This window comes from Chanos chanos, chromosome 8, assembly GCF_902362185.1.
Source record: "Chanos chanos chromosome 8, fChaCha1.1, whole genome shotgun sequence".
Taxonomy (NCBI): Eukaryota; Metazoa; Chordata; class Actinopteri; order Gonorynchiformes; family Chanidae; genus Chanos; species Chanos chanos.
The window spans coordinates 21,485,729-21,502,507 of record NC_044502.1 but is presented as its reverse complement, the minus strand read 5'-3'; positions in this window follow the sequence as shown (position 1 = coordinate 21,502,507).

The following is a 16,779-nucleotide window of genomic DNA, read 5'->3' as shown; positions in this document are numbered from 1 at the left end:
GTGAGAAACAGCCCCTGTGCTGTGATGTGTCTGCACCCCTTAAAGTCAGCTTTCGCCTTAGAATTGTCTCCTTGCTGACTCTGCTAATCCAAATCCATTACTGTGTATTGATTGCATGTTGTCCTTGACCCACAGTGCATAGTCAGACATGTGGAGACTCCCAAACATGGTTCATATGGGTGGGTCCTCAGAGGTGTTGTGAATACACGGAGAGTATACACAGTGCATTACTAGAGTTATCCACAATATAGCCTACACAGTAGATATGTGAGTCCTCAAATTGTGTCTGGGGGAGAAGGTGGTGTGACTGACTGGAGAGTCATCAGCTCTCAGAAGTGTGCTGATCCTGCTCACGCGCACACACACACACACACACACAGAGAAGGCTCTGGTTAATATCCTCATGAGGTGGAAATGCAGGTCTCTGCATATAATATTTGTGGTTAATGAAACGCATTAAAGTCTGACCATGATAGACAAGGAGGTATGATTTAACTTAAAACAATAAAGAACACTGGCCGACCTGCATAGCGGAGAACTCTTCAGTGCTGAGTCAGAAGATCTCCTGTGTTTATATCTCACCTCTATACCTCTCCCACTGTAACTCCTCTTCGCTCCTATTGTCCTGAGCCAGCCCCTTACATGTTTCTGCTTGTTCTCCTTCAGAACGTGTCAGATACACATTAGAGTTACACGAGAGTTACCAGTTAACCACAGTATGTTTTGCACAGAGTACATGCATTAATGCCTGGAGCCTGCACACATGTTCTCTTCAAGGCATTTCATTACCTCTCAGACAAGACAGTGGGCTATAACTACAGTCCAGTTGAACTGTGAGTCAGACACTGATGTGTGTAAATGCTTCGTGTGTCTGCTCTCACCAATGCCACATCCTAACACAGTTTGGATTCACAGGACAGGACACAGTCACTTGACAAAGTCAGTCACACACACACATCTGTTTTTAGATGATGCAGAATTTACTGTTACCTTCTCACCAGCAGCTCTTTCCTGTTACTTTTGCCAGCACTGATTTTGCATTATAGATAGTGTTTGTGTGTTCTGTATGTGTGTGTATTCACTGTAGGAAGCAGTTTTTTATTTTTATTTTTTTCATTTTGTTCCCTGTGCACTGTAGACTGAGGAGAGGCAAACTGTGAGACAGTTCAGCAGCTGTAACCAAAGTGTGAGATGGTGCAGTAACCGGGCTTGGCACTGGGGGGCGGTCATTTAACAGATCAGAAATACTACTTTAGACAAACACACACACACACACACACACACACACACACACACACACACACACACATGTGTGTGTATTTATATATATATATGTATGTATGTATGTGTGTGTGTGTGTGTGTGTGTGTGTGTGTAGATGATTAATTTTTTATCAGGGGGCATGGCCCAATGGCCAATGGGGAGATGGCCCAGTGGTCACTGACACTACTATATAGAGGGATGGCAGGTTAACAAGGGGGATGCAGTTTGGTCATTTTGCTAACAAGGGGATGGCATCCCCCAGTCACCCTACAAATCGCCTGCTGTATATATATGTGTGTGTATGTAAATATAAATACACACACAGCCACAGCCATTCCCCGACATACATCCGAGTTCCCTTCTGATCGACAACGTTATTGTTACCAACATTCTACAGTAGCCTAAGATAGGCTCGTGTACCCGAATGCTCGAGTACTCTGTGTAACCCCTACTACATATTCCACTGGCGGGCGTACGACCAAGCATAGGCGTCACTTTATCTCGTGGCCCATTTCGTCCCCGCCGCTTTTTGAAAGCCTTTAGGTAGTTGAACTTAATCATGAATAAAATTACATTGGTACATATCATGTCATTAAGAGAGAGATCCAACATGCTTCCTGATAGGCAAATCTGAATCGAAACACTTACATAAAAGAGTGCACAGCAGCAACGTATGATGCAACAATGCTTTAGTTAAGACACAAAAACGCACTCGGGGAGGTGACGTTAGAGCGATTTTTTCTGAAGTTCTGTTCAGTTCTGCAAGTTTCCCGGCCGTAATCAAAATGAGAGGAATGTCAACATTACTTGTTTCTACTGTGCTGTAGTATGGTTTGGGATAGCGATCTCTTTAAGTCTAACACGGTCTCAGTATTTGGGAAAACATGCATAGGTGGTGTGCTTGACAGACATACCTTAGACATGTTGGTTGTGTGGCTTTCATCAACTCTTTATTGTTTTATATGACAGCGACTAGAATAAAAGACGCAAATGCGTCTACCTCACCATGATGTATTATGTCATCCATGTGAGCAGGTTAACGTTATAGCATCGTAACACAATAAAAAGCGCTGAAACTTACCAGTGGTCTACTTCAGTGTAGTGAAATATAATGTGTTCATGTTTGTATAGTTATTTCAAGATAAGAGTTCGAAGACGAAGTCTCAAAGAATCATGATTAAAAAAAACTTTTAGTGATTTGCTGAGAGAAAAGAATAACCCAAAAAAGGTAAAGATGGTGATATTAAACTAAGTGGTTTAACCAGTTTTAACCAGGTCAAAGGTAAAATGTCTTTTATAGTTTTGGCTTGATTAGAGATTTAAACCTAGGCTGATTCTGAAGTAGATGTATAATTTAAAGCTTTCTGGTGTACTGACAGTCCAGTGTTAGTCACATAGTCCTTTCATGCCAAAGTTTTATGAGGCCTGTCATATGGTCTATATGAGTGATACCCATTAGCCATGTGAGATCAGTTTGGGTGATGTGCTAATGTAGAGCTTAAACATCATACTTAAACATTAGAGATGAGCGCTGTAGACTGCATGCATTCAGGGGAAACGGAACACTAACCTGTCTTCCGTTATTAATGCCTGAGATGACCAGCCCAGATCCTGTGTTTATAAGTAAGCCTTAACTGATGCAAACCTGGGACAAACATGTGCAGTATGTAGGTCTACTCTCTGTGTGCAGTATGTACAGCAGGTCTCTGTGTGCAGTATGTAGGTCTACTCTCTGTGTGCAGTATGTAAGTTTACTCTCTGTGTGCAGTATGTACAGCAGGTCTACTCTCTGTGTGCAGTATGTAGGTCTGTTCTCTGTGTGCAGTATGTAGGTCTACTCTCTGTGTGCAGTATGAAGGTCTGCTCTCTGTGTGCAGTATGTACAGTAGGTCTACTCTCTGTGTGCAGTATGTACAGTAGGTCTACTCTCTGTGTGCAGTATGTAGGTCTACTCTCTGTGTGCAGTATGAAGGTCTACTCTCTGTGTGCAGTATGAAGGTGTACTCTCTGTGTGCAGTATGAAGGTCTACTCTCTGTGTGCAGTATGTAGGTTTACTCTCTGTGTGCAGTATGAAGGTCTACTCTCTGTGTGCAGTATGAAGGTGTACTCTCTGTGTGCAGTATGAAGGTCTGTTCTCTGTGTGCAGTATGAAGGTGCACTCTCTGTGTGCAGTATGAAGGTCTACTCTCTGTGTGCAGTATGAAGGTCTACTCTCTGTGTGCAGTATGAAGGTCTACTCTCTGTGTGCAGTATGAAGGGTGTACTCTCTGTGTGCAGTATGTAGGTTTACTCTCTGTGTGCAGTATGAAGGTGCACTCTCTGTGTGCAGTATGAAGGTCTACTCTCTGTGTGCAGTATGTAGGTTTACTCTCTGTGTGCAGTATGTAGGTTTACTCTCTGTGTGCAGTATGAAGGGTGTACTCTCTGTGTGCAGTATGAAGGTGCACTCTCTGTGTGCAGTATGAAGGTGCACTCTCTGTGTGCAGTATGAAGGGTGTACTCTCTGTGTGCAGTATGAAGGTGCACTCTCTGTGTGCAGTATGAAGGTGCACTCTCTGTGTGCAGTATGAAGGTCTACTCTCTGTGTGCAGTATGAAGGTCTACTCTCTGTGTGCAGTATGAAGGGTGTACTCTCTGTGTGCAGTATGTAGGTTTACTCTCTGTGTGCAGTATGAAGGTCTACTCTCTGTGTGCAGTATGAAGGGTGTACTCTCTGTGTGCAGTATGTAGGTTTACTCTCTGTGTGCAGTATGAAGGTCTACTCTCTGTGTGCAGTATGAAGGTCTACTCTCTGTGTGCAGTATGAAGGTCTACTCTCTGTGTGCAGTATGAAGGTGCACTCTCTGTGTGCAGTATGAAGGTCAACTCTCTGTGTGCAGTATGAAGGTGCACTCTCTGTGTGCAGTATGAAGGTCTACTCTCTGTGTGCAGTATGAAGGTCTACTCTCTGGGTCACAACCTTTATTTTACTCTGTCCGGAATCCAGGTGAATCCTGTTTAGTGAATCCTGTTTAGTGCTTTACACATTTGGTCCTGTTAATAGTTTAGTCAATTTAATGGCAGAGAGCACAACGAAAACAAAACAATTGTAATGACCAAAAATCAAATCCAGTATTAGACGCTGTTAGTTGTTACACACTTTCTGATAGATACTGTAATCGGCTGCGAGTCATACCTGTGTTCAGCGATGGTCGGAGAGAGGTGAGCAGGCAAGCAGGCAGGCAGGCAGGCAGGCAAAGGGGTAGGTAGGCAAACAGACAGGTATGCAGGCAGGTGATATACAGTTGTTAAGTCAAATTTGCTGGAAGGGTTGAGTGTTCCAAAAGTAACCAAACGTAATCAAAAAAGGGGTCTCTAAAGTTTCCAAAATTATTGAGTTTTCAAAATTGGACTGAGTGTGGTGAAGAGTGTATAAGCAAAGAAACGGCAAGCATTGAGTGTTAAGTGTCAAGTGCAGAAGTGGAGAAGCGAAGAAGCATAGAAGCATAAAATAACTGTTCTCCAGCGTCTTCCAGTGTCTGAACTGAGAGGCTCTACCTGGGCACATGGAAGACGCCATCTTAACTGCTGAGGTATGTGGTAAATGTCAAAATAAAAGTCCCAAACCCAAGGCCAGTGAATCTAAGTAAAAAAATAAGAGTCTCTCAAGGAAAATAAATTTGAACCTCAAATTTGGCTCCTGCAACAATGTAAGACTTTGTATGATGCCTTATCATTTAAAAAACCTCAGGTGCTTTTTCAGCCATGTCAGAACAAAACACAAACACACACACACACACACCACTATACTGTACATACCTCTGTGAGGTAATACCTGTAAGTAGTAAGTGTAACTTTGTGTGGTCATTTGTGAGGTGATCTGACTGTGAGTTTACTGACCTGTCTCCATCACTAACTGTCTTCTCTTGTTTCAGTGTAGACCCCCGGTACTCATTTCATGACTGAATAAAAGGAATCTCAGAGGTTCGCCATGGCATTGCTCAGTGTGTCCAGCAGGGGGAGCAGTGCTCTCTCAGTGATACATTCAAGTAAAAATAATACTTTATGTATTTTTGCCCTACATCTCTCTCATTGACATAACGTTTTCTGGATTTGTCTCTGCAGTTTAATTATGCATTGTGTAACTATGGCATGTAAAACTATACATCGTTGTACCACACCAACATGCTGTTTGTATTAGGGTGGAAAGTGACTTTCCATTAATTTCAATGCCAATAGGTTTCAGTGTGAGTCCTCCCTGACAGAATCAGATGCACACACGCACATGCACACTCACACACACACCTAGTGGACTTTATTCTTGTGTAAACAGCGTTGCAAAGAGGGCATTTTGAATCCCTGTGTGTGTAAATGACTTTTGGAAAGAGAGTTGTTATTGTTTGATCAGGCTCATACAGTTTCATTGGCCTTGTGTTTGTTAAGGGAAGTGAGAGGAATTATGGTTTTATAGGACTGTAAATTCCCAGAATGAGGGCGGTGTTTTGTTTTGGTCACCTAATGTTGTTATTATAATTATGAGAATATAGTATACTCTGGAAATACAATTATATAGTATTCTCGGGAAAAAATAAAATAAAACCCAGAAAAAAGTCACTGCACTTACCATCTTTGTCACTTGCTATCTCTCACATGGTCAACCTCTCTCACACACTCTCAACCACGTACACACACACATATCTCATCTGAGTTGTGTTTGATTAGGGTCTGGGGAATGTATTTGCTATCATGTTCCTGGAAGTTTTCTGAGACAGTCCATTCTTTGTACCACACCACACTGGCCTGCTCCAGTTCCCATGTGACAGAGTGAAAACTGCAGCCATGAAAAGTGGTCTGCAGGTCAGAAGAAAGGTGCAGAAAATGGAAAAGCACTTTTTATTTTTCAGAAGTCATGAAGTGAATAGGTAGATATGTAATCATAAACACATTGTTCTGTTTTCTGTAGGACTCCAGAAGACGTCAGCTCGACAGTTGACCTTGCTCTCCTTAACTAGCATTACCATGACAACAGCTGTGGTCATGTAGGGCACACAGCAAGGTCCTGTGTGTGCTCCCTCACGGAGCCGTCTGTCCACAGGCCTCCTGAGCCCTGACCAGCTGACTTCACTGCTACGAATTCAGTTAGTGTGTGTGTTTGTGTTGTCTTTTTAAACACAGTCTATTTCTATCTCTGAAACGGTGAGGCTACACAAACAACCTGTTCCTCAGTTTTTAAAAGCTGCACCAGTGGTTTTCCCCCAGCTTATTATTCTCACAGTCAGCTAATGACTTAATGTGTTTTCCATTCTCCTGTCGAGTGTAGTGTGTGTGTGTGTGTGTGTGTGTGTGTGTTAATATGGGAGTGTGAATGTGAGAACGGAAGACTCCTTCAGTCCCTCAGTATGACTCACATAATGAGCGTTTGTCTTTTTCATTACCCACATGCTCTTTCTCTGCACATGGCCCACAGACTGCACACACTCTGCCTTCACGTGGAAGTCAACACACGCACTCCCTCTGCCTCTGCCTCTCCCTCTCTCTCTCTCTCTCTCTGCCTCTCTCTCTCTCTCTCTCTCTCTGCCTCTCTCTCTCTCTGTCACTCTCTTCCTCATTCTTTCTTCCTTAGTCTTTCAGAACAATCCTTGTCTGTTTTTATATTCTGCTGTTTAATGTTTGTAGCCCAGGTTTACTGGAGGGGAAACTGCTGATGTGGTTGAACTGAAAAACTTCTGAACCACTTGTTGCTTTGTCTCTCTTTGCTTATGTTTCCTGCACTGATTCATGGTGACAAATAAAGCACTGGTATGAGTAAGATCAAAAATGCTCTTTCTAGCAAATGAGACATTTTATTTTCTGTCAGGTATTAGGTTTTTTTTTCAGTATATGTGAATAATTACCATATGTAAGTTACGTCAAGTTCTGAAAGAAATGTGTCACATAAATAAAAATTATTACTGATATTGTTATGAAGCATTTAGATCTGTAGGCATTATTTCTGTACGTACTGTATGTAATGTGGATTTATGTGCTTTTGAACTCTGCTCTGTGATTTTTGCTCTTATGTAACTTGTACTCCTCTGACTCTCTGTCTCTGTGCTCTCATTACAGCCTAGAATCTTTTCTCACCACATGATGTGTTATTAAAAATAAGAGCAGATATTCCTGGCTGATTCAGTGCTGTGGTGACAGTGGAGAGCGGGTGTAGATGGTACTGCGTGTTCAGAAGCTGTGTTGTGAAAAGCGTGTTCGACCTGGTTCTTAGGCCTCCCCTTACCTAATCTCTGCTTAACCTTTGGTCTCCATTTTACACAAGCCCAGAGATATCCATTGTTTGTCTGCATGCCTCATTTTTCAGCAGCGCCCCCTTATTCTGCTAATCCCAACTTTATATTCTATTCAACACTACTCTGTTTGCTTTGTTTCTACTTTTGATTTATTTTCTGGTGTTTCTATTTTTGATTTGTTTTCTTTTGTTTTCTTCAATTTTGCCCTGAGGAACTAGATGTATGCAGAGAGGACAAACTCCTTAGCCTAAGAGTCAGTCAAATTGAAGCAGAAATATTCTTACAGCAAATTCCCTGAAGTTCTGGTATGCAGAACATAAACACCAGCTGACACATTCCCACATTTACTATGTCTCATAGCATGCCCCCATCCTGGCCCACAGCTTGCCCCCCACCTTCACCCTGGGCACTGTGTCACTTCAGACACTCCTTACGTAACGCAGCCGTCCGACAGAGAGAGCTATTACAGTAACACGTTGCACCGTCGGTGCATGTGAGCGGTGAGTCACATGGGAGCCGCACTGCCCCTCCCTCCCTGCTCAGGTGTTTGGATTAAACAAGGCTGGTACGGCGCTTGTGCAGGCCAGCTTTTCCTGTAAGCTGACACCCATAACTGGCTACACTGCTTTTATGATCAAAGGCTTCATGTTGTATTTTAAACAGTCCTCCGTTTGAATGGCAAGACCGACGTTTACGTGGTTACTGCCATACAGAGGTTTAACATCACATACAACTGAAACATGCTGACACTGTGCCTGAAAAACCCAACCAATTTTTAAAACACTACCCAATGACCACTTTCTCCTGTCACATTCAGCAACTGCTGCAGTGTGAATAATTTGACACAGGTGTGAATGCATTCACTAAAAAAATACTCTGTTCACTGCACAAATGATTATCCCTCATCCTAATGGCTGTGTTATCATTTATGCCCCATCTTTCTGCTTCAGGGCTGTTTGATGATGAGAGAGGGGGAAGGAGAGTTCTCAGTCCTTATTCCAATCTGCTTACACTTTCACTTCATGCTCACATTCCCCCTCACTCTCTTTCTGACAGCCAACACATGTAGGAGAGCTTTCATGATCTTTAATGATAACTCAAATGTCTTCAGATGGTGTAGAGTGGTCAAAACAGACACCAGGAATTGTTACTCCACTAGAACAGTTTCCATTCTGTACCGTCCAACTTCAGGACTGTATTTGACAGTTCACTGGTCAGGAGACACATATTTTGTAAGCATAACTTCACACAGAAGGTGATGAATCTGGCTATGAATATTTAAATGATGACACATTGTTTTTTACGGATGTAAACAATTGCGAGGCTTGTTGGCATACAGTCAACTTCCTAATACCAGTTTACCTGAAATGACAAAGCTTCTAGGGCTCTGGCTCCACCCCTGCTTTTCCCGCTCAAAGCATTACATCTGTCAACAAACAATGAGATTCACAGGACAATCATTAACCAACCAAAACAGAGGATAGTTTTGATGGCCACGTGAGACAGGTGCAGTGAATGCTGTCTGGCCATGTGAGAGAGATAAGGTTAGTGTCATTTGCAGTTATAATAACGTCAGAAAATGGGTCACAAAATCGTATGGGAATGAATCTCTGATTTCTCATCAGTTTTAGGAAGGGGGAAATCAGCCAGTGGAATTAATTAGACCATTACAGATGGATGGATGGATGGATCCAGTCTTCTATCTAACCCTGTTTCGGCCCTACCTCCATTCAATTCTCTCTGCTTTCTCCTGTCATATTGTCATCTTTGATTGGTGATACACAGTTGTGAAACTGTTAACCATAGGAGTACGTCTTCTTGCTGTGTGAATCAGTTTTGTTTTTCGGTTAAGTTGAAATTGTACAGTTTGCTGAGACATACATGAGAAAAGATAATAATGGATATATCAGCCTTGATCTGATCTAAATACACATGTAAATGCATAAAAGTAAGGTACAGACACATGAGTGCCAAAGGTGCTTGGAGACAGGGCCAGTGCAAGTTGGTGCAGGTCTGGAGACCGTCTGTGTAGGGATGATCAGGAGAGGATCCTGGGCTTTGCGGTGGTCGCCAGCTCAGGGAAGAGCTTCAAGATGCTTAGGCTTGGATCTGAACCTGGGTCTGCAGCTCAGCCTGTGACTATCTCTCCTGTTCTACCCAGCTGGTGACAGATGCTTTCAGAGTCTGGCAGCAGGTGCTTCCTGCCGTGGCTGGGCTGCAGTCTGCGCTAGTGGTGGGCGCTTTCAGCCACGGCTTAGTGCTGGGTTGGGGATCTCGGAAGAGACCTCCAGCCAAGGCTGGTCTTAGCACTCACCCTCTTCTGCTCCACCCAGCTGGCAGCTGCCTTGTCTTCAGACAGAGATGTTTCCCCAAAACTGCTTCTGCACCCTCTCCTCCTTTCCCTGCCCCAGACACCTTTGATCTGCAGCTGATGGGTTTCCATGGGTTTCCACCAGATGCCTCTCCCCGTGCACCTTTGTAAAGTCAAGTGCTGATCTTCCAGGTGCCAGGCCGTCACAGTGTATTCAACATCCTGACTGTTGCCATGTTCCTGTGTTTTAATACTGTGTGTGCTTGAGATATCCCATGCTACCAGTCTGTGACTGCAGTGTGTGTGAGACCCATCCTACCAGCCTGTGACTGCAGTGTGTGTGAGACCCATCTTACCAGCCTGTGACTGCAGTGTGTGTGAGACCCATCCTACCAGCCTGTGTCTGCAGTGTGTGTGAGGCTTAGAAGACGGGACAGGAATTCTGAGGAATGCTGTGAGTGAGCAGGTTATAATGCTTGTGAAGGGAAGTGCTTTGGAGTGATGGAGTCACCTGTATGACTGTGGTAGTCTGGGCACATAATGCTGTGGTTTATGCTTCCTCCCGGATGAGGATGTTTGTCGGTAACAGACTTGTGAAACTAAAGCTTGTTTTTACACCCACACTGTGACACAATCAGCTAATTAGGCCTTCAGAAGAGACTGCTTAACTTTCAACGTGACCCTGGTAAAAATTTAACCACCTCCACAGTATCCCAACCCTGCACTTTCCAAACACACACTCTGTGTCCTTTAAAGAACATTTACATAGTCACAGATCCATGTTCATGCAGAAATGAATAAAAAACTTACTGTTATGAATCAAGAGCAGAAATTAAGGATGATAAAGGAACATGAAATATGTGTTTCTATTCTAAAGACCAGATTTCAGGAGAGATAATAAAACGCCTGAGTTATCTTGTGAAGTGAAGAGACAGAGGGAAAGGAAAAGGGACTGAGTTTGAGGAGAGAAGAAAACGGGGAGGGACTGGTCAAAGACATAGCTGTGTTTGCCAACCACCCCCCTCTTGCTAACATTGTGATGGGTCGCTACTCTGTAACCATGACAATGAGTTCACTCAAGGCTCTGCTGGTGAAAGCTTGTTTTGCTAGAGGCAGCAAGAGGCGGAGACTCAGAGGGCCTGTGGGGGCCGGGCTGACCTAATTTCTGCCAAAGTCCTCTAACAGTTACACAGGGCCCCGTTAACAGAACTTAAAGGGCTATACGTGGACACAAGCACAAGTGCCTCTGTTCACTCCTTCTGTGTTTGTAAACACACGTCTCAGTGAAACTGCTGGCCTTGACTATGTCCATCATGGCAGAGATGTCTGAAACTCAAACAAACCAAACCAAACCAAGCCAAGCCAAGCCAAACCAAAACAAAACAAAACTGAAGCACAATAGTTTGTCTGACTCACAGAGTGTGAGGAGTAGCCCAGTCTGAATGAAAAGCACAAATACACACACAGACACACAAAAAACTGTCTTTGTTTGGTCATGCAGTCATATGAAAACATGTTGGTTAATTTCCCCCCAAAGCTCACTCTATTGCTCTATTTTAATTAACAACAAGAACAAGAACAACAACAACAACAACAACAACAACAACAATAATAATAATAATAATAATACGTTATTATTATTTTGTTGTTGTTTTTACTATTATTATTCAACTCTCAGTGGAAATCATTGCCCCTAACTGATCAAAATCAAGCATGCAGACAGATATTTTATTATACTACACTGTATATTGTTTCATGACAGGGCAAACATTTCTTACTGTGACTCACGGTGACAAAACAATGAATGATGAATAAAATCAGTGGAAAACATTTGGTGTGAAATTGCCCTGAGCGTGGAGGAGGTGGGGCCACTTATCAAGGTGATTATAGATTATGGATTTTAGGAGGAAAAGATGCAATTGATGATAAGCTCTGTTCTATCAGTCTGTCCCCTCAGTCTCTCTATTTCATTCTCTCTCTCTTTCTCTCTCTCTCTTACACACACACACACACACACACACACTCACACACACACACACCCTCACACACATATGTCTGCCTCTTCTTTCATTCTTTGGGTACCTGTAACAAAATGTGCATAGAGACTTTTATTTTTCTTTTCCTTTCTCTTCTCCCTGTACGCCATTTATGACACTCCACAGTGAACACCTGAAGACAGTGCTAATATGTTTGATCCAGACTGACAGAACCCTGGAGCGCACAATCCAACAAGTCCAAATTTTCCACTTTTCAAAATGCGCGTGGCCCATGCCCCTATCCTCTTAATCCACAAAAATTTCAACCAAAAAGGAAACCTTCTGCTGAAAACTTCAGTGAAGTCCGGATGTCCGCAGATCGTCCTTCATGTAGTCAAGCATATGTAAATCTCCTTCTTAAGGCTGGACTTTCAGAAAGCAGCCTCCATCCAATCAACCAGTCTAATAATCTTAGACTTATGTTACAAAGGACAGCGCTTTCTAGTCAGATGTAGGTGGTGCAGCTGGTGACAGCTGTGCATTCGTAAACAGTCCTGTATGGTCTGGACTGTTCATACATACATACCTGTTGTAATGAGTTAAATGCCTTAGTCCCATATATTTGTTATATTCTAAGGGACGGAAGGACACTTGCCTTTGTAACAGCATTAGTGTTCACAGAGAAATCACCAAGAAAACATTACCAAGATGTCCTCACAATGTCTGTGTTTCATCATGAGAACACGCCCTGTCACAAAAATGTGGAGTTTCACTGTCACAGCCATCTCACTACTGAAAAGGACCACTTTACTCTTCACCGAGTCTAAGCAGAATGATGTAGGCATGAACAACACTCTACACTATATCAATATGCTTTCATGTGCATGTATGTGTATTACATGTATTTGTGTGTGTTTGTGAGTACGTGTTACATGTGTTTGTGTGTGTTTGCATGTGCTCACGTGTATTGCATGTAATTATGTGTATTACATGTTTGCGTGTGCTGGCATGTCTCTGTATGTGTGTTACATGCCTGCAGATAATGAGTTAGAACTTAGATATACAGAGCTGAGACGTGACATTAGTTTTAAGCCAGTTTTGCTGGCTGTTTTACAGGAATAACTGTGTGTTCGATCCTTAGCTCAACATCCTTGCTTACTCTGTACTGCCTACTGTAAAATGCTTAAGAGAATCAGACATGGCTCTGGAGAGACTCAGAAATATACTGTCTCCACTCTGCATGACATCCAGGGCTGTGTAAGCTCCAACTGTCCCACAGCCAACCGCTCTTCCTCCCTTCCTGTCTGCTGTGTCCCGTGCATTGTGGGGGAGCCAAGTGACCAGAGAGCTGTGTTTTCGTTAACCAGAAAGTCTACAGTCTACCAACCGCTTTGCATCAGTGCGCCCCATTCTCTTCCCTTGCTTTCCCCCCGTTACTCCCCTCTCATGTTTCCTCTCTCCTTTCAGCACTGACCTACTTTTCTCCTGACCCATTTATGTAAGCTCCCACAAAATCAAACCAGGGGAAATCCCCAAACATCAGAATCCAGGGGAGGAGGACTCCTGCTCATGCTCCCGCTCCCGCCAGGGAGTGTCGGCTTGTTCTTGTCTCGTGACTCTTGTAAATGACCTTTGCCACAAATAAAAAAAACGAACCGCTCTGGCCCAGAGCCTAATGTAGATTAAGGGAGGTAAATGCTTTGAACGGGTGGGTGGGTGTGACATTGGCATGGAGAGGGATGTTTTGTTGAGAGGCTTGTCAGAATCATACTGATTTTGCCCCCACTGCCTCATAACGCAAGCTCCTCCAGAGGGTTCTGTTTTGGTGTAAAATCTTATTTTCCTGTGTTGTCAGTGGCATGTGTCCCCATATGCAGAAAGACTGTATAATAATCATTGTGGGGATATATACAGTTGAGGACAAAAAAAAATCAACTTTGTTCTGTCTCATGACTTCATGTAACATGTTCTGTCAACACGTTTCACCCTACAGATTCATTTAAAACTTTTCCCCCTGATTTAGAATGTTATCTCTGACCTGATCCCTCCAGCACAAAAGTCATTCCAGTCGCAAATGTGACTAGCGCATGCTGTCGCAGGTTTTCACACTACAATTGGCAATGTTTCAGAGTTTCAAAGACATGAAACAATTGGAGTAGAGGGCATTTCACTTTATTTCTTAACAAAATAGGCATAGTGTTTGCACAGCTAGCATTGTCATGTCATGTCTCCTGCCCTCTGGACCAATCCATCCTGGTGTTATCATCTTTCATCCCCCGTCAGCCTCCTGTCAGCATCGCCATCCCCTTTTTTCATGCTCTAATTTACTTGCAATTGTAACTGCCCACGTGGTCGGCACCTATTGCACACCTGTCTGGCCAAGAAGGGGTCTCCTCTCTCTGTGGTCCTTCTCAAGATTTCTCTCATTTTCCCATTTCCCTTTTAGGCTTTTGGGGAGTTTTTTCTTGCCCGCCATGAGGATTAAGTCAGGGGGTGCTGTCCTGTTTCGATTTTGACTGTTGTGGCCTGTAAAGCCCTTTGAGACTGTAAACAGTGATATTGGGCTCTAAATAAACGAGCAGAACTGTGCTTTGGGTCTCATCCATGCTGCCTTATAAAACTTAAAATCTTCATTGTATTTTTGCCCTACACAAATGGCATTTGTTGGTGAATGAAGTGCACTGTAGTGTGAAGCGTTCTTTAGCAGGGGTGTGAGAGTGCCTGTGGATTCTTTGTAAGATGGGCATTCCAATTCCTGGCCTACAGAACCGTAATGAGGCAGAACTAGGTCACTGTTATGACAGGAAAGTAAACTGCAGAACAAAACATGTCAGTACTATCGTTTTCAAAAACCTGTAAAGTTTAAGGTTAGTGGTGTTATTCCACATACATCGGAATATATGAAGGCTGCTTGGTCATTTCTAGTCTTTCAATGTAACAACAATCTCTTGATAAAATTATCCACAGACACAAACATCTCTAACTCTCCAACATCTCCACTGTGTTTGTGCAAAGGACTGTGCATAACACCATGACCTCTCACTTTGCATAGCAAAATATGGACAACTTGTCAAGGAGCAAGACTAATAAATCATGGGAAAACAAACTTCACTTATTTACTGATTTATTTATTCTGTTTTGAAGTGATGAATATTAGTGTTTTTTTCATAATCAACAGATCCCATTTTTAATATCAGAGAAAGTGTGGCGGCTTTACCTCTACCAATCTTTCCCTTGTGCAAAAAACAAACAAACCAAAAAAACAAAAATAAAAAACAAGAAACAAATAAACGAACACAAAAAATCATCAAAAATGAAAACAGTACTGATTAAATATATTTCTGGAAGGTGTGGTTGGGACACACCGTAGGGTAAATGAGAAATGAGAAACAAACATGGAAGAAAATCAGCTGACCAGTTATCAGAAGGAAATGACAATGGAAAATATGACACGCCTTGTGGTGTTGTTCAATCTTGCAGCATTGTTTACATGTGCACACAAAAACACAAAAAAATCAAACATGTCTGATAGAATTAATAAAATGGAATATGGGCTGATTTTAAAATTCAATGCATCAGACTTTTACCGCAAGACTATTAACTGTTCTGTTGGTTTTCACATATTTGTGTGCTGCGAACAAATGAAGGAGCAGTAAGACTGCACCATGGTGAACTCAGCCAATCAGGATCAATGAATGTGCTGCATCACAATCAATGGCAAATTAGAACCCACTTCTTACTTATGTAAGAAGTGGACAGTGGCTCACAATCATACAATACAATGGAGAGAGAGAGCACTTTCTTTACATTTTCACAGTGACAGCAATAAATTAGTTACGCTGAACCCATTGTTACTAAATTCTCAATTGTTTTCCTCTGGAAATAAAAGTTGGGTCGAACGGCTACATTGTATTCTGTATCATATGGGTATGAAAATGGACAATGTGCACAGGCTTTTCAGATGTAGCTGAAATACATACAAGGACAATAAGTGCAATACACGTGTGCAAAACTTTGAAAAAACTAAGTATTATAGAACTGTAAGCTGGTCATGCTGGTTCCTCATGTAGATGTACAATGTCCTTGGAAATGTCCTTGGGAGAACAAAACAGTAGCAATTTAAGTTCTACATTGAGAATAGTTCTTGGCAGTACCTATGACCATAAAGCTTTAAGCATTTCTGCATTTTTCCCTTAACAGGGCCTGTGGTGAAAAAAAAAAAGATATATGTGCTCTAAAGCAAAAAAAAAAAAAAAGAGTTTTACTTTTCAGTAGAGATTTGAGAAACATACAATGCACAGTATTTTTGTCTGTTTTCTGTCCTTTCATTGACAGTTTATATGGTGTTTTTTGCATTTATATACATATAAAATAATATCAGTAATATACAAACCAAATGCTTGCACAAGTAGTTAATAAGCAAGTAGAGGAGGCATGGAACTTAAAGCTGTGTTTCTTTGGTTAAGGAAAAGTCTGCAAAATGCTCTAATACGCTGTATGAATAGCACTGACTGGCCATAGCCTTTTTGTGAAAATGGACACAACCCATTTGAGGAGAACTGAAGAGTCACCTATTTACAGCTATGAAGAATGAATATGCACACAGTGCTCCGGTTTTAAGGATGTCATGGATAAAATGATGATAGTTCCATACTCTCCTCTCTCTGCTTTGCAGAACAGGGGACCTGCTGTATCACTGTGAGGTGTGGAAATGAATGCATCTCAGTATTACGATACAGGACCTACCCAGGAGCCCAGCCCTTCTTTAGCTATCGGCATTGTCAAATCCAGTTTGCCAGTTCAAGTGCTAAACTGTGTTTCAGTGTGTGAGCATGAGATTGTGGACAAGCATTTATTGTTGAGGGCTGGGTTCCTGGGCAGAGGGATGTGATTTGACGTTGAGTTTCGAAAGGCATTGAGTGTCTGTCCTGCACTTCCAAAGTTCCAAAGACTGTCTCTTTTCCGCAG